The 22,269-nt window shown below is 35.9% G+C and overlaps 1 pseudogene; it reads right to left on the bottom strand.

Annotated features, from left to right (window-relative positions):
* Positions 1-21,691: 21,691 nt before the first annotated feature.
* Positions 21,692-22,045, bottom strand: LOC123838661 (eukaryotic translation initiation factor 4E-binding protein 1-like; annotated as a pseudogene).
* Between the last annotated feature and the right edge of the window lie 224 nt (positions 22,046-22,269).

The following is a 22,269-nucleotide window of genomic DNA, read 5'->3' as shown; positions in this document are numbered from 1 at the left end:
GGAAAATGTAGAAAATGTAGAAAAGGAGCTGACGCTCAAGTTTTGGGGAAAACTCACTTCTAAGGACCAGGTTAAAAAAGAAAAAAACCATCAGTGAATAAGAAAGAATGCTCAAAGAAAATGATCAAAAGTGATACTCAGTATAGAGCCAAAGGACAATGGAGAATGTACTTTTTTGGAGAAGGTGTATGTAGTAGTTATCAATGTCTGTCTCGCCATTATATGTTGGGAGTGGGGGAGAGGATATATCTCTAGTTCTCAGGTCTTTAGACTGGGAACTGTACTCAAAGAACCATTACTTGAAGAAGTGTACCTGAAAGGCCTCATCTGTATCTGCATTTGTCTTAGAGGAGGCAATCCTGATACTTAAGAATGAGACTGATTCTGAAGTGGGATTTTAGAGGGTTCTTGGAGGAGGGTGACAGTGCATCCTGCATGTGGGATTATGAATTCTTGTAGGCAGACTGTGGAAGATTGCACTTTCCAAAAATGGCCACAGCTTTACTTCTGGTCCCACATGCTCTTTCAGAACATTGCCAGTACTCATCAAGAGGTAAATCTATTTACCCTTCCATTAAAATTGGGTAGGATTTCTTGGCTGCCTCTATTAATAGAAAGCAGTGGAAGTGATGCTGCATGATTTTGGAGGCAAGGTCATTAAAGTGATACAGTTTCTACCTGGATCCCTTTCTCTTGGGATACTTCCCTTGGAATGTAGCCATCATGTTGTAAGGAAACCCAGGCCACATGGAAAGGTGTTCTGGCTGACAGTTTCAGTTAAATTCCCTACTGACAGTCCACAGCTGCCTCCCGAACATGTAAATGAGGAAGCTTTCAGATGATACCAGCTTCCAAACTTTGAACCATCACAACCGATACTGAAAGGATTACAGGTGAGCCAGACATGCTGATCCCTGTCCAAATTTCAAATTAATGAGCAAAAGACAAATATTTATGGATTTTAAGCTACTATGTTTTGGGGGTGGTTTGATTCATAGTCATATTGTAGTGGTTTGTTTCACAGAGGAAATGTTGTTTGAACATGTATTAAGTATTTGCAGAAGTAGCTAGAGTAGAGAAGTGAGTAAAAATAAGAAAAGGGAAAGGTGAAAATTCAAAAGACAATGTGAGATCAAAAGCAAAAATGGGATGATTAATGAAAAAATATCTGAGATATTTCTTTTTTCTGAGAAAGGAGAGAAACAGAGCTGAGAATATAAAGATAGTTGAAAAATAGATAAAATGTTCTTCAAAGAAATTTATTTTTAGATATAATGTTTATAGAATACTGAAACCTTTAACTTCTTAGGAACTACGTGTTAAATCTATTTCGCATACTTTATTCACTGTGATAAATACTACTTACCTTTTCAATTTTACAGTGTTCCTGGTCTACTGCATATTTTAATTCAAATTTTAATGTTTTTTTAAAAGGCTAAGTAAGATAAGCATAGTTTGCTTTAAAAGGCAAAAAAACTTCTTAGCAGTCCACCCCAAATTAATCATCATGCACCCTTTTCTCATATTTCTTTCCTTAATGGTTTAGAGATGAGCAGTCACATTACCATTATGTATGAATACTACTAAGCATAAATAAGTGGGACAGGTTGCCCTGCAAACAAATTTCATTAAAGTACCTAGATTAACACATTTTAAAGGTCTCTTTAATGAATCTTTGTCCTTGTGATACAACATAAGCAAGAATAGGGCAAACTAAGTTGTAGAATTTTATGTCTCCATCTCTAGCTTCAAACAATTAAGGGAGTTATAAATAAGCTCTACTATCTTTATCCCACTCAAAAATAATGAATGAGCCATCCTCATGAATCACAAGACTATCGCATCAACCCATCACAATCCCAAGATCATGAAAGCAAGACTTTAAACCAGCCTTATATTTTGGGATAAATCACGGACTTGGTAACTATTTCAGAATTGTAAATGTTATGATTTTTAGAGTTATAGCATACTTCATATATCAAGCTGTGGCATCTATGAACCCCATCATAGAATCACTAGAGCTTTTCTAATTTTCAGAATGAAGCTCTGTGAGTTCAGATATTCAAAAAATTACTGCAATGAGAAGAGTAACCAAACAAGAACATTTGAAAAGATTAAAAGAAAATTTTGCAATGGAAGTTATATCAATCAATAAATATAAATAGGGAGACAATTCTTTAAAAATTACGATTATACAGGACCTAGCAATAATGAGGAAATTACTACAGAAACTAAAGATTGCTTTTAGTTCTGTTGGCAAAAGACATCAAAGGATAAAAAAGGTTACTCAAAACAAGAGTTTCCAATCTGGTGGAGTTTTTTGTTTTGTTTGTTTTGTTTTATTGTTGTTTGAAGGGAGGAGAGATGGATATAGTCATGCAGTCAGATTGGCAAATATTAATACCCATTCTATATTAATGGAGAATCCCTTTTTATAAGTTGCATAATATCATGACTTCTGTAACATACTGATATTAATAAAGTCTATCTATAAAAGCATTATCATAGGATACTATTACTAATTACAAAATGTAGAATTATTAAAGGGAAAAAATAATCTATGACTCTGATTTGAACTTGCTGCTATGAGGCTGGCTAAGATCGTTTAATGTCTTCATATCTATGACAGGACATCCGGAAAGAACCAAATTCTGCTACCTTTCAAAACTATTGTTCAAGTGAGATAAGGAAAGTGTTAAGCACATGGCACTCACATAGATGCTTTTTCAACTGACCTGAAGTCTCAAGTAAATTGACAGAGCAAGATTCCACATATTAGGATGAGAATGTGGGATTCACATTGATCTTTGTTTACAAAGCATTTGTATTAGTGGTTGAGATTTGATTTCTCATTGCTTTTACATTTGGTTTCTCAATACAGAACTTAAGGGTACACAGTTCTTTTAGACAAACAAAGCCACCTCAGTGCCATAAGATGCCCAGATCCAAATGCAATATAACATTTTTCTGGATTGATTCATTCCCCGAAAGAAACAAAAATAATTCCCTGCAGAACAAATGGCTTTTAAATCCAATGAAATTAATTGAAAATTTCGGGGAAGTCTTTTAGAAAAGACAGAGAGTGCATTTTCCACACAGAAAGATATAGTGAAACTAGACAATTTAGAGATGCGTTCATAAAAATATGCTTTGCTTTTCTTCTAAAAAAGTGTAGCAATGAGATTTCAAACACAAAATAGAAAACCAGACCTAAATACAAAATTTAATATAATTTATAGGAAATCCTACTTAAAGGAGCATTCTGTAAATTCAACCTGTTTCAACTTTTTCTTTCAATTTCTAGTACTTTGGAACTACTCCTGCCTGAAGCCCAATTGGTGATTACTTCCTGCCTTACTTTATTTATGTTACCAACCCTTCACATCTTTCTGAAAAATTAAAATAAAGACATCAGCACTGCTGCCAACTACCACTTCTATCAAAACAAGTGTGTGCACCCCCCGCACACTCAGACCGATGCACACACACACATCACACACATTCATCCGTCACACCTACTGCATTCCCACACTATTCATTATCTACTTTTTTCTTATCAACTAGTCATTTTAATTTCATAAAATACAGGTGTGCCATTACATTTTCTCCATTCCAAACAAGCTTATAGTATATTTTCTGCAGGATTGACACATTCTAATGTAACTATTAGTATAATGTGGAGAGAAGACTTTTCTTACACAGATTCTACTATTTATAGAATGACTCAAAAAGAAATCATTCATGGCCAAATTCCAAATCTGACAAAACAAAATGGCAAGTAGAATCACAGACAAAATTCTGAGGAGTTTGGTTCCAGGGGGACAAAAAGTAACACAAAGAATCAAATGAAACAAGCATACATTCTTTCAAAGCTCTGGACTTACAGCATTTCTCCCTATTTGCTTGTAAGTTGGATTACTAGTTCGATTATAGAAAAAAAACAAGCAAGCAAAAATATCTAAGAATAACAGTGTTTAAATGACTATAAGCAACAAAACTCCCCACAGTTTATGGTAAAAAAATTTCAACTGCCATTCATTCCTGGAATATTAGTTACATTTTCTTTTCTCGTCATTCACTGCTACTTAGAATTAAAGAAAAAAAATCTTTAGAGATTTAGTTTAGTTTAGCAGACTTATATTGAATACCTATTATGTACCAAATGCTGAACTAAGGGAATACAAACATGACTAGAATATAACCCTTGCCTTCTTTCCTGCACCATTTTTTTTCTCATATAACCTGGCTAACTAAGAGCCTGGAATGCTTTGAGATAGTTGGAATAGATCAGTGTTTACAACCAAACCCCTGTTACCACCAGAAATAAATTTTTTTTTTTTTGCCCTTGTGAGACTTGCGTAGTAATGATGGGGGACATAAAATAGACACAACTAACTTATATAATATGTTGGAATTCTAGAAAGGAATAAGTGAAATGGAAAATAAAGAAGCATGGTAGATGAAATCAAGAATAAGGAGATAGAGGTGGGTGTGGTAAATGGACTGTAAATTTAAATAGGTTGATGAAGGTAGAATCCGTCTCGCTGTCTCTATCTCTGTCAAATAAATAAATAAAATCTTTAAAAAAAAAACAAAGAAGTTAACATTCAGGTAAAACTTGAAAGAGGTGAGAAAGAGCTGGTTCTCAGTTGCTGGAGGAAGATAGTGGCAGGTAGAGGGAAGAGCAAGCACGAACTCCCTAAGGGGGGAATATTGGTATGAGCTGCAGGCTGGATGTGACCCCCTAAAATACGTGTGTTAAAATCTAAACCCCAGGGCGCCTGGGTGGCTCAGTTGGTTAAGCGACTGCCTTCGGCTCAGGTCATGATCCTGGAGTCCCGGGATCGAGTCCCGCATCGGGCTCCCTGCTCGGCAGGGAGTCTGCTTTGCCCTCTGACCTTATCCCCTCTCGTGTGTTCTCTCTCTCTCATTCTCTCTCTCTCAAATAAATAAAATCTTAAAAAAAAAAAAAAACAAAACCTAAACCCCAATGTGATGGTACTAGAGGTCGTGCCTCTGGCAAGTGATTAAGTCATGAAGACAGAGTTCTCATGAATGGGATTAGAGCTCCTATAAAAGAGACCCAAGTGAGCTCCCTTCCCCACTTCTGCCCTGTGAGGACATGGTAAGAAAAGACCATCTGTGAACCAGGAAGTGACTTCTCACCAGACTCCCAATCTACTGGCGAGCTGGTCTTGGGCTTCCCAGCCTCCAGAGCTGTGAGAAGTAAACGTTGTATTTAAGCCACTTGGTCTATGGTATTTTTGTTATAGTTGCCCTAATGGACCAAGATAGTGTGTTTGATGAGCCGCAAGCCTCCCAGTGTGGCCAGAGAAGGGTAGGCAAGAGGAGGGTTAGTAGAGGAGTACGTCAGAAAGGTAATGGGAACTGAGGAGGACAGTTCAAATAAGCCTGTTAGGAATTTGGCTTTTACTCTGAGTTGGATAGAAAGCCACTGAAGTGTTTGGAGCTGCAGGGTGACAGAGCTCTTGACATTTTAATACTATTGCTTTAGCTGCTGTGTTGAGAATATATCAGAGGAGTCAAGGGTAAAGGCAGAAATACCAGACGAAAGAATATCATGGAGAGAAATAATAGTGGTTTAGACTGAGGTAAATCAATCAGTTCTTGATGCAAGGACATCTGAGTTCTTTACTGATCTGTTGGATTTTAGATCAGCATGTTGGGAAACCAGTCTGGTCTATGCTTACTAGATTGATGCCAATGCATTAAATTATATTCTGCTTTTGTGAACATGTTTGTACATGTGAAGTTCTATGTTAATACCTTCTTTTAATGAGTGCTAGCCTTCTACCTGTTATAGTAAATTTTTTTCATTGATACTCAGTTAATACTCTTTTTGGCATATTACTATCATTTCCTTCTAGTTTGACTCCCGGTTTCCCCTCCCTGTGAAGCGTCTCTTGGTCCACCCTATGGATTCGTTCCCTCCGTAGTTTTATAGCCAATCTGTGCTGCGTCATTTGAGCTTGTTGCTTTGCCGCTGTAACACTTGTTTTATTTATTTTTCCAATGGAGTTCTCCATACAGTGCAAGAAATTGGAAAATGTTTCTACACACAGTATTCTCTTTACCCTCTAGAAGAATTAGGATGTTATCAAGGGTAAAAACAGATATGATCCTAGTGATCAACTTTTAAGAGACAACTAAAATGATCAATTATTTTAAAATTCTCAGAATTTTAGAATTCTCAATGACATGGTAGTCTTTACGCCAAGTGGTTTTCAGAAACTTGTGCTAGATGGGCAAAGAAAATATTCTGAGCCATGAGCTTAGGAAATAAAGGTATGTGTACATTTATTTATTTTTTTCAAATGCGAGAAGCCAGAATCAGGGATTGAAAGAGGGAAAGTTGCATAGCAATGAATCTTTCAAAGATTATCTTTCTATCTAGCAGAGACATTTTCCCCTCTCTCGGACAATAAACATAAGGATGGTTTAGTTTCTGTTTGTTTTATGGTTTCAACATTCTGACAAAGAAGTTATAAGGGCAAGTTAACTTATTAAAATGCTTTGAGCCCTTTGAAGAAAAGATATTTTTATTAGATATATGTTCAAGGCATTCTTTCTGTTTTTGCAGTTTTCTCTCTCATAAAAGATATTCTCTTTCAAATAGACCTAAACTATTGAATGTGTTTTCACTTATGATTACTTCACCTCCTTGTATATGTTAGAGCCCATCTGAAGTAATAACCTCTTTGCTAAAACTTTGTCTCTTCAAAAAAATAATAAAACCAAGAAATTTTAACAAGCCAAATGTGTGATATGCTGTAATATATGAATTGATCTCATTATTGATTCATGATGTCTGAACCATTCGTCCCTTGCCCTTCATCATATCTCAATACACACTGGATACGATCACCTTCTCGGAAAGTATGTCTATGCGTGTTGTAGCCAAAGACTAAAACTGTGACAATTAGCTGGTCCACTCCTCTGCCAAGGCTTGAAATAAATCTTTATTTCAGATACTGGGAAGACAGCAACACCCCTTGTCTTCGACATGTGATTTCCTTAAATGGTACCCCAGTGGGCTGAAAGAGTCAATGAACTTCTTTAAGCCTAATTTATTCCCAGAATATGACCTAGGTGTTGGGGAGGATAGAACACATTATCTGATGTTCAGATTGCTCAACTGTACCCTGGAGAATCAAAACATTAAGAAGCATATGGTATGAATATTGTCCTGGTGAAGGCACATTGTTCCATTTTGGAATTTAAACAAGCAACGCAGCAATTGTGATTAACTAACTCCAACCCTGACTTCCAAATCAAAAGACTTCATAAAATTTCAGGAAGCAGTATGGTAGATTCCGTACCCTAAAAGTTTTCTGTCTTCCACATCAGGGTCAGTAATCTTACAGAGAAAAAAATTTCAATAACTGCCCAAGAAGATCATTACACACACACACACACACACACACAAACACATACACACACACCTTCTAACTTTGTCTTTTTCCCACCCTAACAGTGGCAATGGCAGTAACAAAGACTTGGAGCTACTGGCTGATGCTGAAGTTAAATGCATATGACAGAACTCCCAGCACTGATGGATGGCTCTGGACCTGCTGTGCTGACAAAAGACTGGGATGTTTGCAATGGTTGGTTATCAGTGAAAATGGGCATTACCCGATTTGGCATGTGAACACTTTGCATAACCTAAAGTGATGGTCAGCACTGAACCCTGAAGACACAATGCTAGCAGGGTTAATATTGGGTAGAACCTGTCTGTCCACGGTGGTGACATACTATTTACTGAATCCCCAAAATAGACCTTTTGGTAAAAACCTCAATTGGGAATGCTAGCAGCTACATAGATTCATACTGATTTCTGATAATTTTCATGAGACTGGTAATTTTATGAGACTTCATAATCTGAAAAACCTCTCAAGATGCCCTCATTTCCATCATTTATCTTTCTGCCAAACTACTACAAATTTGTATTTTCAAATCCATTTGCCCTCATAAGCATTATTATTTTTCTCTGTCTGTCTAAAAATATAACAATGATTTTGCAAGCTTGTTTCATCTGATATATTTTATTTATAAAAATATTTTATGAGTACTTTATATTCAACCTATTAAAAATATATAAACTGGACTTACAACTTAAAAAAAAAAATACCAAGAATCCTAACATAGGAGTTAAAACCAAGCATCAAAGCAAAAAATAAACAAGCAAAAAACCCAAAAAGATATTTAAAAAATCATGCTGAAGGTATTTTAATTAAAAGCAAACATAACTCTGGGATTCCAAGTGGTCCAAGCAAAAAGGAAAATATCACGAACAACAGATCTCTTTTTATCCTGAAGCAAGCGTATTGATTCATCAGAAGAAACCAGCCTTTTCTTGTTCCACAGTTCTGAAAGTAAATTTTCCACGTTTATTTTTTCTTTTAAAATAAGGAGCATTGAATAAAATACTGTCCAGTGTTCAAAATGGATGTTTTTACAGAAAGTACAGTGATATTCATCACATGACTATTTCTTTTATTTGACCTCAGCAGGAGACAGGAACACAATGATAAACTAGAATTCTCTGAAGGACACAGAAAAATTAGTTATGATTTAGTTATGTAGCATTTTGGCAACCTGACTTAAAAAGAGGCTCAGATTTCACTGTAATTCTTCTTTTTTTTTTTTTTTTAAGATTTTATTTATTTATTTGAGAGAGAGAGAATGAGAGACAGAGAGCACGAGAGGGAAGAGGGCAGAGGGAGAAGCAGACCCCCTGCCGAGCAGGGAGCCCGATGCGGGACTCGATCCCCGGACTCCAGGATCATGACCCGAGCCGAAGGCAGTCGCTCAACCAACTGAGCCACCCAGGCGCCCTTCACTGTAATTCTTAGAAACAAAATAAACCAAAGGCCTACTGAAAGATCATTCATAATTATATTGCAAATACAAGCAATCTTTACCTACAAATCACTTTTGAATGAGTACCTTCGATAATTTTGCAGGATAGTTATTGAATAAATATTAAATAGTGAAATAATAAAATAAAGCAAATAAATAATACATGTAAAAGATATATTAGAGTCCCTACTGATATATACAAGAAAAATTTGTACATTTTCAAAACTCTGATTAAGTTTGTCCATAGTAGACCAACTATAGAATGGTGGAAGCTAGGAATAGTGAGCCAGTTGCTTCTAGGTTGTGTCAATGAGTCGCAGTAAATCAGAATGACATCCTTTCATGTACATCATTTCTAAAGTATACGCGTAGGTAACTTCTTAGTCAAAAGTAGTATAGATATTCAGGCTCTCCTTTATTTTTATAATATATAATGAAGAAATCAAATAAAAAACAAAAGGAAATTGAATAAAACAGTTGGAATATCTTTGAATAAGTGTGGATTCTAATGCTTACATTGAAAAGTTTAAAATTTCCATTTTTGGCAGATCAAAAGAAACGGAATCTTAGCAATTTCACATGGTTCTATCTATGATAGGTTTCATTTCCTCAACTATATAGGTTGTGGAAAATAAAAATATAAAGTTAGAATTTCTCCTACATAGTATACTCCTGAAAATATTATGTACAATTATAAGAAAAGTGAGTTATAATTTTATTGAAGAAAGTAGTTTTTAGAAGCCATGTTACAACAAAGATTTTTCTTTTGTTCACATAATTTGATACTTCATCCCCATAAAGTTGATGCTTTTTCTGTAAGAAAAAAGTAGACAAAAAGGAGATTGCAAAGAGTAGACTGATGGATTACACTGACTAAAACCTTAATTATGGACATAAAAAAGTAAGTCAAATAAATTTGTCTTAAAAATATATTTTTACCATTTTAAGCTTTATTTTTGGATCCTGTATTAAGATTGGGATTCTACTTTAAAAAGCAAGCTAATATTGTATACACTGCATGTCACAAAACAGCATTTTCCAAATTGGTGGTCTGGGTAGCAAGAAGCATGTTACAAGAAATTGTTTCATGCTTAAGTATGAGAAAACCTAGGTTAAAGAAAGTTAATCAGATTGCTTTACTGAAGTATTTTTTCCTTTATGTCTGTCATATGATAACGTACTTTATAACAATTTTAGAAAAGGTCATACTGTGCAGAATTTGCCACACGTATATTTGATTAAGGAATACTTTCTTAATTGAATGCATGTGTTTCTTAGGTTACAGTCAGGGAACTGCTGCCTTAGGGAGTCAACCAAAGAAACCCAAATTCTAATGAAAAATAATATCATTGAGATAATGATTATAATACTTACTTTTCACCAAAGGCATTACATAGCCTATGAATAAAATGAAACTTTCTTTTCAGTTTACGTACTGATCACAGATATTTCTGAACAATCCTTAGTATTCAATTGAAAACCGTAAGTTTAACCAAGTTAAAGTCAAAGTTACTGACAGAATATCCTTTGGTTGTGAGATCTGAGACACACAAATAATTTTAATCTATAAGAACAATCTAACTTTCTGATAAACACTCATAAATTAAGGAAACCAAATTCCTAAAAAAGATTTTTTAACTTCTCCATGAATTGCTTCTCAGCCTTTTGACTAAGATCAAGTGTTAACTTCTCCATGAAATAATAAAGTACCCGAAAACACAGTAAAACTTCATTAATATGCTATAATTCGGTTCTGTAATTTGATGTCATAGCATAAGTGATCTTAGCCAGTTTATATGAAGTAGAACTAGCCAAGTGAGCCCTGCTAACCTACAGAAGTGTGAATAGCAAATCCTGTTGACTCGGGGAGGTACCTTGATATGCAGTGATAAATAATGGGTACAAACAAGCCTCAAATGCCACTGTTATCTCCCTCCCAATATTTATAAAGAAAATGATATGCCTTTCCTTAAGATTGAATTTTCATCTTGGCCCATTCTCTTGCATTTTCAAAGGACCTTTCTTATGTCAATTATCAAAACTTATTTCTTCTCTGAGCAAGCATAAGCACGCATCAATATCCTATTTGTACGAGGATTCTTTCGATTCTTTTTTTTTTTTAAAGATTTTATTTATTTATTTGAGAAAGAGAGTGAGAGAGAGCACGCAAGAGGGGGTAGGGTTAGAGGGAGAAGCAGACTCCCCGCCGAGCAGGGAGCCCGATGTGGGACTCGATCCCGGGACTCTGGGATCATGACCCGAGCTGAAGGCAGTCGCTTAACCAACTGAGCCACCCAGGCGCCCGATTCTTTTGATTCTTAAGATTCTTCTTATTCTTAGCAGATATTTTGGAGTAAAAGGCAGTGAAGAATCATTAGTCTCATAGAGAGAAATGATAGTTTTGTTTTGTTTTTTCCTGCATGTGTATTGTCAGTTCAAGACATTGGGGCGAAAAATCTGGAGAAACTAATATCCAGGCAGAGGTGCTTGACGTATCTCTTCCCACACTTGACCAGGAAGAGACTTCTAGGTCAACTATCAGGAGTGTTCAGCTGGGTCTTAGGGGTTCAGGCAAACTCTCCAGGTTGTGTCTCCTGACCATCACCTCTTCCCTCTTGTCTGGGAGTTCCACTTTCCATTCTGGGATACTGGAAATGATGATGCCTCACAGCAGAGCCTTTAGCCTCCTGTCTGCTTGTTTTTTAGTTCTGACTGGCCCAGGAATCCATTTTCTTAGTTTTCCCTCAGTGCGTCAGGCACAGGATCCAATCCCCATTGCCAGGCCAGGCTTTTAAAACTCCAACCTGGGCCCAGAGATGGGCTTTTGTGCAGGCATAAAGGATAATAGGTATGTTTTTATGGTTCTCGGTAATTACATTAACCTTACTTATTGTAATATTAAGAATATACACTGAAAATTTGTAGGTAAAACAAGAAAAATAAAAATAAATGAATTTACTTTATGATTCCTCTTTAAAAATAATGACCAATAAAATGTAGGTAGAAGTAGCTTTAGTAGTAGCTATAAGAAGAAACATTTTAAAATAATGAGGTCCTTTATTCCACTGGACAAATATATTATTCAGATACCAACTCTATTTTAACACAGTGTTTTCCATTTAAAATAACTAACCATTAATAAAACAAATGAATGAAGCATTGGCTCCTTGTTTCCCAAACATTAATATAATATTTAAAATAATGATTGCAATTTTTATTTGGTATAAACATTCTTTAAAATGATTCTAAAGATTAAAACAGAACTGGCTTTCTCTTTTCCCTTTCTTCTAGTGCAGGATAACTAAAGAGAATGAAAGTTCTTACTTCATGGTTCAGAACACTGTTACAAAATGCTGGAAGTTTGGCCTTGAGTTTAATTTTATATCTCAATTAAATATGCATGCAAAAATGTTGATGTCTCTTTTATTGCTTCCTCTCCAAACATTTCAACTCTAGCAATCTGGTGAAATGCATCTCAGATTTCATAAGAAAAAAAGGTCTGCTTTACATAAATGTGTTCCATCTAATAAACGAAGCTAGAAAATACTTATTTATAAGAAATGAAGTTATGTACATTCTTTCAATACATATCACAATTGATTAGAAATTAAATTGCTGTAAATATTATTTAAATTTGAAACATGCAAGCATTCAAATACAAGGGAAACTATTTTGCAGTAAGCATTCTCAAGAATTTTTCCAGAACCCCTAAAATCCTAGATAAGTTGTTGGGTAAGAATATATAAGGATATACAAAAAAAAAAAAAAAAAAAAAAAGAACATACAAAACTCAGTTTTCCTATTTCTGCTTTATTATTACAGAAATTGCCAATTAAAATATAGAAGCTACAGATTTTCTGCCTGGCTATTACAGGTCTGGAAGGAACTTTGTGCCTCTTTGCTGATGTTCCTGACTCAGCATGGAATGTCCTCTCTTTCTCTACCCACCAAATCACTACATCTCTTTCAAGGCCCTTTTCAAAAGCTCTTTTCTATGGAGCTTTCCCCACAGTACAAGTCAGAATTAATTACTTCTTCCTATGGGCTCTCAAAACACTTTGAACTTCTAAATGGCAATTACTTTATTCTGCCTTGCACTATTTACATGTTTAAATATGTCTGCCTCACAAGACTTTAGGCTCCTTGAAGACATCTTAATCAACTTGTTTTCCCCCTCACCTCACTGGATTCTTTCCATCCCTGTGTACTTATTTATAATTTGGAAAATGGTTATCAGTTATAGGATGGGTGCCCAATAACTTTGGGTTTGAAGAACTAAATCGAAAATTATTGTCTTCTTTTTTTTTTTTTTAAGATTTTATTTATTTATTTGAGACAGAGAGAATGAGAGAGAGAGAGCACATGAGAGGGGGGAGGGTCAGAGGGAGAAGCAGGCTCCCCGCCGAACAGGGAGCCCGATGCGGGACTCGATCCCAGGACTCCGGGATCATGACCTGAGCCGAAGGCAGTTGCTCAACCAACTGAGCCACCCAGGCGCCCGAAAATTATTGTCTTCTTATTGTCTCTTTCAGTCAAGTTCTGACTATAATAACGGTTTTCCAAGTTGATCATTTTATACCTATGAAAAGAGGTCAGCAATGTTAAAACTGTCTACGTGTGGTATTTTCCAAAATTCCTTGGACTCCTAAATGCACCCTTTAATATATCATACCTGTAGAATGTCTAAAAATGTCACTTGGATAACTATCTTTTCCCTGTGCTTCACCAAGATTAACCTTTGAGTTACATAAATCAAATATTCAAGGAAAGAGGAAAAGCTGAAATGCATGTCAACCTTGTCCCTTTACTTCGTGAAACTTTCAACTTGCATACTGTATTATTGGTGATGTTTTAAATGTTTAGCTATATTTCTATGGTGTTTCTCTCCACAGAGGTAAGAGCAAACACTATTCATTCTCAGACATCCTTTAATTTGGTGACAGCCATTTTGCACCTAGAAAAATATGGATATAGAGCTTCAAAAATTCCCCCACGGAGTGTAAACAGTGAGTACCAGTATTGAAAATGGGCTTGCATTTTTCACTTCCAATCACTGTCCTAATCACTAGACCATGTTACTGTACAAATGAGGCTTTGAGCATATCTGCAAAATATCTAAATTAAACCTCATTGTACGGCAAGATAAATGCACTGATCATTGTTTTCTAGCTTAGCCAGTTATGTTTTCACTGATAACTAGTTTTATATTAATCCTTTATATATTATATCCTTCCATGTATTTTAATATTGTATTATATTTGTCTTTTTATAGTTTTTACTTAGCTTTTAATCATCCGATTTTCTGTGATGACTGGATAAGATGGACAACTATTCTCAAATTACAGACAGAAGAACCTGAGGCTCAGAAGTATAAAGTCAAAGAAAGAAAGAAAGGCAGAAAGAAAGAAAGGGAGAGAGAAATATTTTTCTTACCATCCCAGGGATCTTTACTTTTTGTCAGACTTAGTAACAGGACAAGAAATGTCAGAGACATGAGTGGGTGAACCTTAGAAGCACTTTAGAATAATTTGACTTCAAATTGTCTGATTGTTATTTGATTATTTATAGATTACTTTGACATATGGTGATATTCATTTTTAAATACTATTTCTTATTTATGAAGAACTACATGAAACAAACACACACAATTCACTGAAATGCTTAAGTTTTTAAATATCTTTATCTCATATTTACGGTTTACATAGAATTTTTGTCTTCATACATTTATGACTGTGTACTGGAGTTTAAATAAAACAGTAGCATATTTTAAACATCGACAGTAGTGTCATGTTTCTTTATTTTATTTTTAATACTCTTAAAAATTAGTGTTCATTCACACTTTGACACATAATCTCAATGTGATTGTGACACTGCACTAGAAGTTACAAATGGAAGGACTTGTAAAATATAAATGTATATAACCAGAGTGGAAGTTGTGTTACATACAAGGGTCACAAAACAATATTGTAGCTGTACAAATTCAGGTCTAGACTTCAATTTCCAAAATATCAGTTGTTGGAATCCATGGCAACACAACTAAGCAATGGTAAACCAGTATAAAGAAGTATAATAGATATAAGTTGCTGTTTACCTTAAATATTCTGTTTCATCATTCATAATTAGGAGGAAATGAAAATTTAGAGAAAATAGAAAGGCTCAATATAAGTTTAAAGACATATACAGATATATGGCCGCTTGAGAGGCTAACTGAGACACCTTTTTCGTAGACAAAATGATAGTGGTGTCTAAATAATGAAAACCGTATGAATGAGGAACAAAGTCAGGTCTCAGTTTACTCTAGAGAAGCAGTATTACGTGCATTTGCAGTTTACAAAGCAACTTTGCATACCTGTATGATCTTCTGGAATTCTAGAATAGGTTCACCGATGAAATCAAATGTAAGAACTCTTTAACGAACCAATATGGGCAGGTGCTCTAAGAACTTACGTAAATGATCAGACTGAATTCCCTCTCAGCATATTCAGGAAACATATGCTTTTGTGCCGTTTCATTTTAGATTAAAAGGAAAGAAAACTAGAGAAACTTTTTTTTTTAGTTGTGTTCCCTTGATCTCTAGTTTCAGTTGCCTTTAAATGCCCCTTTCCCACTTCACTTCAAACAGCCGAACTATCTACGTTATAAAATCAATCACCAGGATATAAATGTCATAAAAAAAATTCCACAGAAGAAAAAGGAGTATCAGTGGTGTGCCACTTTTCACCATTGTTTTAATTTTTAATTTTTTTAAAATTGTATTTATTTATTCATTTTAAGTAGGCTCCTTGCCCAGCTTGGAGCCCAATGCAGGGCTCGAGCTCACAACCATGAGATCTAGACCTGAGCTGAAATCAAGAGTCAGGCGCTCAACCAACTGAGCCACCCAGGTGCCCCTTCACCATTGTTTTTGATGAAAAAGAATAAAATGTGTTTATATGCAGTTGAGTGAAATTTTATTTTTGCATAATTAAGTAAAGGCTTATTGAACCAGACTTAACTTATTATAATTGTAACAAACATGGAAGAGTTAAAAACTGGAGCATTAAGGTTGTAATATTATGTAAATGATTTAAAAGTTTAAGTGGTATACAAATTCAGTTCATGATACTTATAAACTATGTATCAGCATGCTCCTTAGGAGAAAATCAGATTATTATTATTACTATTACACATTATTATTATTACTATTACTATATTACATTTTAATTAAGCACCTACAATGTGTAGGGTGCCATGATAGGTACCAGCTAAGATACAAAGAGGGTTCAGATATGAACCTCTTCTTATAAGATCTTAAACAATTAACAGAACTATACCTTAGTTGTAATAAATTCCACAATCCATAGCAAAAAATAAATCCTATAAATGCAAATAAAAGACCAGATAAAGCTTTATTTCACAACAGATTCTTCTTATTAGTAATCAGCATAAAGATTCAAAACTCTGTGAACTAACAGAAAACAGTGCCAATAAGTAAAAGACGGGTGAGTGTAAGATATTTGTCAAAAAATAACCTCACTATATTTCAAAATGATAAGTTATATTCTGATTAAAGTATCAAGAAAAAATCTAAAATTTACCATGGCTATAAAAGTACCCAAAAGTTAAGTCCTCTTTTTTGAAATCTTTTCCACAATGAGGATTTAAATGGGCTATGAGAATAAGGAAATACATAACACCCTAAATAAAAATACTGTGTGTCCTGACTAGTTTTTGCATTCTGACAAACTTCAATTATAGTATAAAATTCAATGAAAGTCATGCTGACAAGTTACTCAGACATGCAGTAAAGGCAAGTAGCTTTGCCTCTTAATCTACAAACTGAAATTAGAAGATTTTATCATCTTCTGTAAGTTTTAACTAAAATTTTAACTAATTTTATAGAGAAAGCTAAGTAACTTAAGTTCTTTTAAAAGATTTGTTAAATTTCCTTTAAAAGGAATGTGTTTTCTATACATAGATGTATACAAATACAGTTTGTATATAGTTTATCAAATACATAGAATATAATCAATATCTTGCTCAATTGAAAAACTGTAGGAAGTTTGTATCATTTATGTCCTTTTGGAATTTCTTTTTTTTTTTAAGATTTTATTTATTTTTATTTGCTAGAGAAAGAGAGAGAGAGAGCGCACGCGCGCCCAAGAGAGTGAGCAAGAGTACAAGCAGGGGAAGCTGCAGGCAGAGGGAGAAGCAGGCTCCCCGCTGAGCAAGGAACCAGATGCGGGACTTGATTCTGGGACCCTGAGATCATGACCTGAGCCGAAGGCAGACGCTTAACTGACTGAGACACCCAGGTGGTCCGCCTTTTGGAATTTCTTATGATAACGCCCACTTAAAAAGTTAAAAAAAAATCTTATTCACCTAGACATTGGGAAATTTAATTTGACTTTGTGGGAAGTTCCTTTGTGAGAAGTTCTGTGTTTTCCAAAGAAAGAAAAACTACATGGTATTTAACAGTTTTACAAAATCCATAATAAAAAGAACTGCTCCTATGCCATTACGTTTTATCCTGAAGTCTCAATGACTACCACCTGTTTTCCTTGAGAAATAACTAGTGTTAGCAATTGCATTTTTTTATTGTCGAACCCAAGTTAGTCCCTGCTTGGGGTTCAAGTTCTCAAAGATAGGTGTCCTGGTGTGTTATTTATTTTATTATGTTTTAAAAAATAAGCAGAATGTGACACTTTCTGTATAAGTCTTTTATTTCTGTTGGACAGCTTAGTCAAACATATATCTAGAATTTATTTTAGGTAAAAGGGTCCACTACTTTCTTTAGGTAAAAGAATTTTAAAGGTTGTGAGCTCCCATAAATGGACAGTTTTTGAAGATCAAATAAGCCAGGGTCAATTTCGTGCATATCAAGTGAGATGTCCAGGGTTTGCATTTAAAAATGAATTTGCAACTGTCTTTTGCAAATTATTCATTTTTAGGGCTTTAAAGATCTGTTGTAACAGGACTCTTGTTACATTTAATAAGTGCCATGTTGATTGGCGTTCTCTAAGTAGGCTTTTCAGTTTGCCTGTGGGGAAATTTAATATAAAAACATTCAACATTCTTTTATTAGTGTTTTTTACTATTCCCAGTCCCATCAGACCTTTGGTGCAAGCAGTGTATTATTGAAAAGCTTATCTGTAAGAAGTGAGCCAAGGGGAAATTCAGCCTTTATTAATATTGACATCATGTTCCCACACAATGGCTGTCTAAAGAAACTTTTCAATTGGATTTCAACTGCTTTGATGCAATATAAATGGAAACAACTGAATGCATGGTTTAACACAGAATAGTGAATGATGCTGTATCCTGCACACCCAAACACAGAGTTGGAGTTTAGAGGTATTTCAGGGCCATAATTTAGTATTCTCAATTTAAAATGGTAGTGGAATATTGTTATGTTAATTGGGTGGGTTCTTGAATACATATAAAATTTTCTTTGGGTTCTCTTCCCTTTCTCATTGCCAGTTTAAAGAAAATGGACAGCTAATTTATTTCCAACATGGAAGTGATATTTAAGGACCAGGATAGGATGTAAGTAGGGTAAAAATTTATGTTTGAGGATACATTATACTAGGATTATAATTTCCATATATATTACTATACAGCATCAACATCAGAGAAGAGTGGAGTGTTTAAAGACAATGCAGGCCAATATGTTGCAAATACTTTTTCCTAGTTATTCTACTTTCTTTTACCTTCACAGGTAAAGGGCCAATAAGGGAAATTGCTTTTTGCAGAAGCTCAGAGTGCAGATCTAAATCATACAGGTGAAAAGTATTTTTAAGAGAAATATTTGTCACCTCACCACAGAAATGGACCATGGTTAAGTGTATGACTATTAGTTTAACCAGTAAACAAACACTCAAGTAAAAGGCAATGAGGTCTTCAAACTTCAAAAAAGTAGTTAAGATTTTGCTCAGAATCCTAAATATAATTTATCGTAAAATAAATTCTTGACTCACTAAGCACTATCACTTCTCTGCTTAAACAGTCCAAATTTGACATCTAGAACACTTCTTTAAAGTCACCATTTTCCTGGAAACACTCTAATTTTGAAGAGTCTAGAGCTATATTTAGCTTTTGAAGAGTAGTCTTTTAAAAAATATGGTTATAAAACAGATTGATTTAGAGGAGCATTATAATTAGCTGCTGAATATGTTAGAAGGATAGATTATTCTACATGAATCACGGAGCTCACTTTAAGTGTCATCCCCCATTCTAAACTGCCAGCTTAATTTCTTCTCATTTTTCACTGCAAGAACCTTTTTTTTCTATTATGCCAATAATAAAGGTGTAGTTGTCATGAAATAGGCATACCTTTGTGAAATAATGAATTATAAACTGTTTTGTTTCAATTTTTAAAGTAAATGAGTCATGATTACTTGATTTGACAATAACTAGCAAAGCCCACCTGCAGAATAATCTCATTTTAAATATATATGGCCAGATTTAGCGGCTTTACAAGACTCTGGCAAACATTTTTAAGCTAATGGAGAAAATATTTGTAAAACAGATTAGCATAAATGATGTGATAATAAGTATGGTTGTTCAAAAAATATCTTCAATTATGTCAAAATTATTATATAAAGAACAACTGTAGCAATACTGATGGCCAATAAGAAGATATAAATAAATAAGGATATGCTTAATCTAAGAGATAATTGAATATAATAATGTATTATTAAAATAATTCTAGAAATTAATGATTTTATAATAAATATGAAAATGTTGCCAATTTTTGAAACTCATTCAAATTTGTCAAAGTAATAGTATCACGCTGGGTGAATTTTATAAAAGAATCCACATTATTACACAGTCTTGGAACTATCTTAGTAAGAATTGTGTAAGATTGGCAGCATTGTATAACCTTGATGTCCATCATAAGAGTAAGATAAAAAATATTAAATGTATATTGAAAATGTTCTATTACTCTTTTTTTAAGATTATATTTATTTATTTGACAGACAGAGAGAGAGAGCACAAGCAGGAGGAGGGGGAGAGGGAGAAGTAGGCTTCCCACTGAGCAAGGAGCCTGATGGAGGGGCTCCATCCCAGGGCCCTGGGATCATGACCCCCTGAGCCAAAGGCAGACACTTAACCACTGAGCCACCCAGGCACCCCAAAAACATTCTTTTACTCTTGACACATACCATTGTGCTAGATGCATATGGGATGTTTAGTAAGTACTTAATAAATGGAATACTAAAATATAAATAACAGACAAGCCATGTTTTTGTTTTTAGGAATTGTTCCCTAGGAATATCTATTTTCCTCTTTCTAGTTAAAAAAAAAAAAGTTTCCCGAAGTTAACTATACTGGAACAAATTATAGAAAACAAAAAGACTTGTTACTAAAACGATGAGGTTCTAGAACTCAGACAGGCAACTACTACAGAAGCCTCACTGCTGTATTAGATCCACACTGGGGGAGGTTTTGGTGTTGCTGTCAATGAATTGGTAAGTTCCAGAAAGACAAGGGACAGGGTGGGGGGTGGGGGGTTGGGGGGCGCATGCAGAAGAGACTGACACAGAAGGGCAGGCTCCCCCTGCATTGTTGAAATGCAGGTGCAGAGTGCTGGAGAAACAGCTTTTGCTCCCCTCTAAGAGCTCTTTAAGGATCTTAGTATAACAGATTGCTGCACCCCACCGAAGAGTTTCTAATTTGGTGGGTGTGGGACGCATCTAAGAATTTTCCTTTCCAGCAAGTTCTTCGGTGTTGCTAATGCTGCTGGTCGAAAAAAAAGCACAGTTTGAGAACTACTGATTTAAAGGATGGGTTGGTACATACGATAATATGTTCACCGTTATCAGATGGGGAATTCCCTTATCAGTGGCTAAAACAATCATGTTACTATAACATTCAGGTTTTCCTGTTCTTAAAGATATAGCACATTTAAAGAAGAATACAAAATTAGATCCAACCTACCGCGTGCAAAAATTCTCAGGATAATTATACCACTAAATGGCAAACCTATAGTTACATAAAATTGAAAGAGACATAATATCACAGTACTTACATTAAAAGTTATATAGGCTATGCAGGTATATGAACCTAGACGTATTTTTAGTTCAGCCCTGGATCTGTACCCTCATAGCCGTAACATGAACATTTTTTTAAGACCTTACGCCACCACAGAGAACATCTCCAATTTAAACTCTGCTAATTAAACACTGAACATTTAAACATTTAAATAACTCCTTAGATTAAATGGCATTCACTAGTTCCTTGCTACAATGTAGCGTATGATGTCACAAGCGCAGGGGGTGCTCACAACTGTAGACGAATTTGCTCCGACTTCCAGCCTAGATACATCTATATATCTATAGATACAGTTGTGTGTTTTTGTTTTTGTTTTTTCAGGAGTTCAGACAGGGGCCAACTCCTAGCTCTAGAGCAAAGGTGGCTTTTTTCTCTCTCTCTTGGGGAAGGAGGGGAGGAGAGTTTTCCCAGCATCCCAAGCTAAAGAAGGAGTGGGTGCGACCCCAGAGGATGGGACCGGCAGAGCCCGACAATCACTCAGAAGGGCTCCTGGGCGTCCAATTCCTGGCCCTGGGCTGCAAGGTGTGCGGGTGAGAGTCACTCCCCTTAGGGTGGCAGCTCCCGCTTGAATGGAGGCACATGGAGGTATCTGCTGGTGTTCACGAAGAGGAAGGGGGATCAGGGGCCCTGAGTGAGGGAGCAGACGACCGGGATGGCTGACCCCACGCTCACCGCATGCCCAGGATTATAACTTGCACAAGGCCTGGCTGGTGTGACTTTTCTCCCAAGAAGGGCCAGAGCGGCCCAGAGGTATTGTTCCATTCTGTTGGCTGGTCCTTTAAATATCTATCGCCAAGTGTGATTCTTCACCACCTGCTGGCTTATCTTCTGGGCCGTTGCACAGGTGGTTCTGGCTGGTTTCTGGGGCGGGGGGAGGGGGGGCTTATCACTGGGAGGGCTGGTGACCCTGGGAATGGTGGGCAGGTCCCGCAGAGGTGTTTTTGGTCACAGGCGAGTTCTGACACTCCTTCAGGAACTTCGTGTAGTAGATGATCCTCGTACCTCCCGGCCTGGTGCTGAGGAGCATCCCCCCGCAGGGGAGGGGGGTACTGTAGTCCCCCCGCAGCAGCTGCATGGAGAGTGTGGGGATGGACTGGCTTGGGGTCTGGGTGCAGCTGCTGCCCCAGGGCATGGTCTCCCACGTGCAGTGCCTACAGCCAGAGTGTGATTCTCCGGCCCCTCGAGACTGGGTCCAATATTCTATTGGTCTTGAAGGGCAGAGACCTTGGGTGACATTTGTGAGAGTCAAGGACATGCTGGATATAGTTCCTGCTCTCTTGTAACTAGTGGAGAGATGACAGAAGTAAAAATCAATGTGGCAACGAATAGCCATGGGCTTCTGTACAACACTGTCTT

Source organism: Mirounga angustirostris, unplaced genomic scaffold, assembly GCF_029215605.1.
Source record: "Mirounga angustirostris isolate CCGP_5_RB_7025 unplaced genomic scaffold, mMirAng1.0.hap1 SCAF_3, whole genome shotgun sequence".
Classification (NCBI taxonomy): domain Eukaryota; kingdom Metazoa; phylum Chordata; class Mammalia; order Carnivora; family Phocidae; genus Mirounga; species Mirounga angustirostris.
The sequence above is the reverse complement of the archived record's forward strand: the minus strand, read 5'-3'. Positions and strand labels throughout refer to the sequence as shown.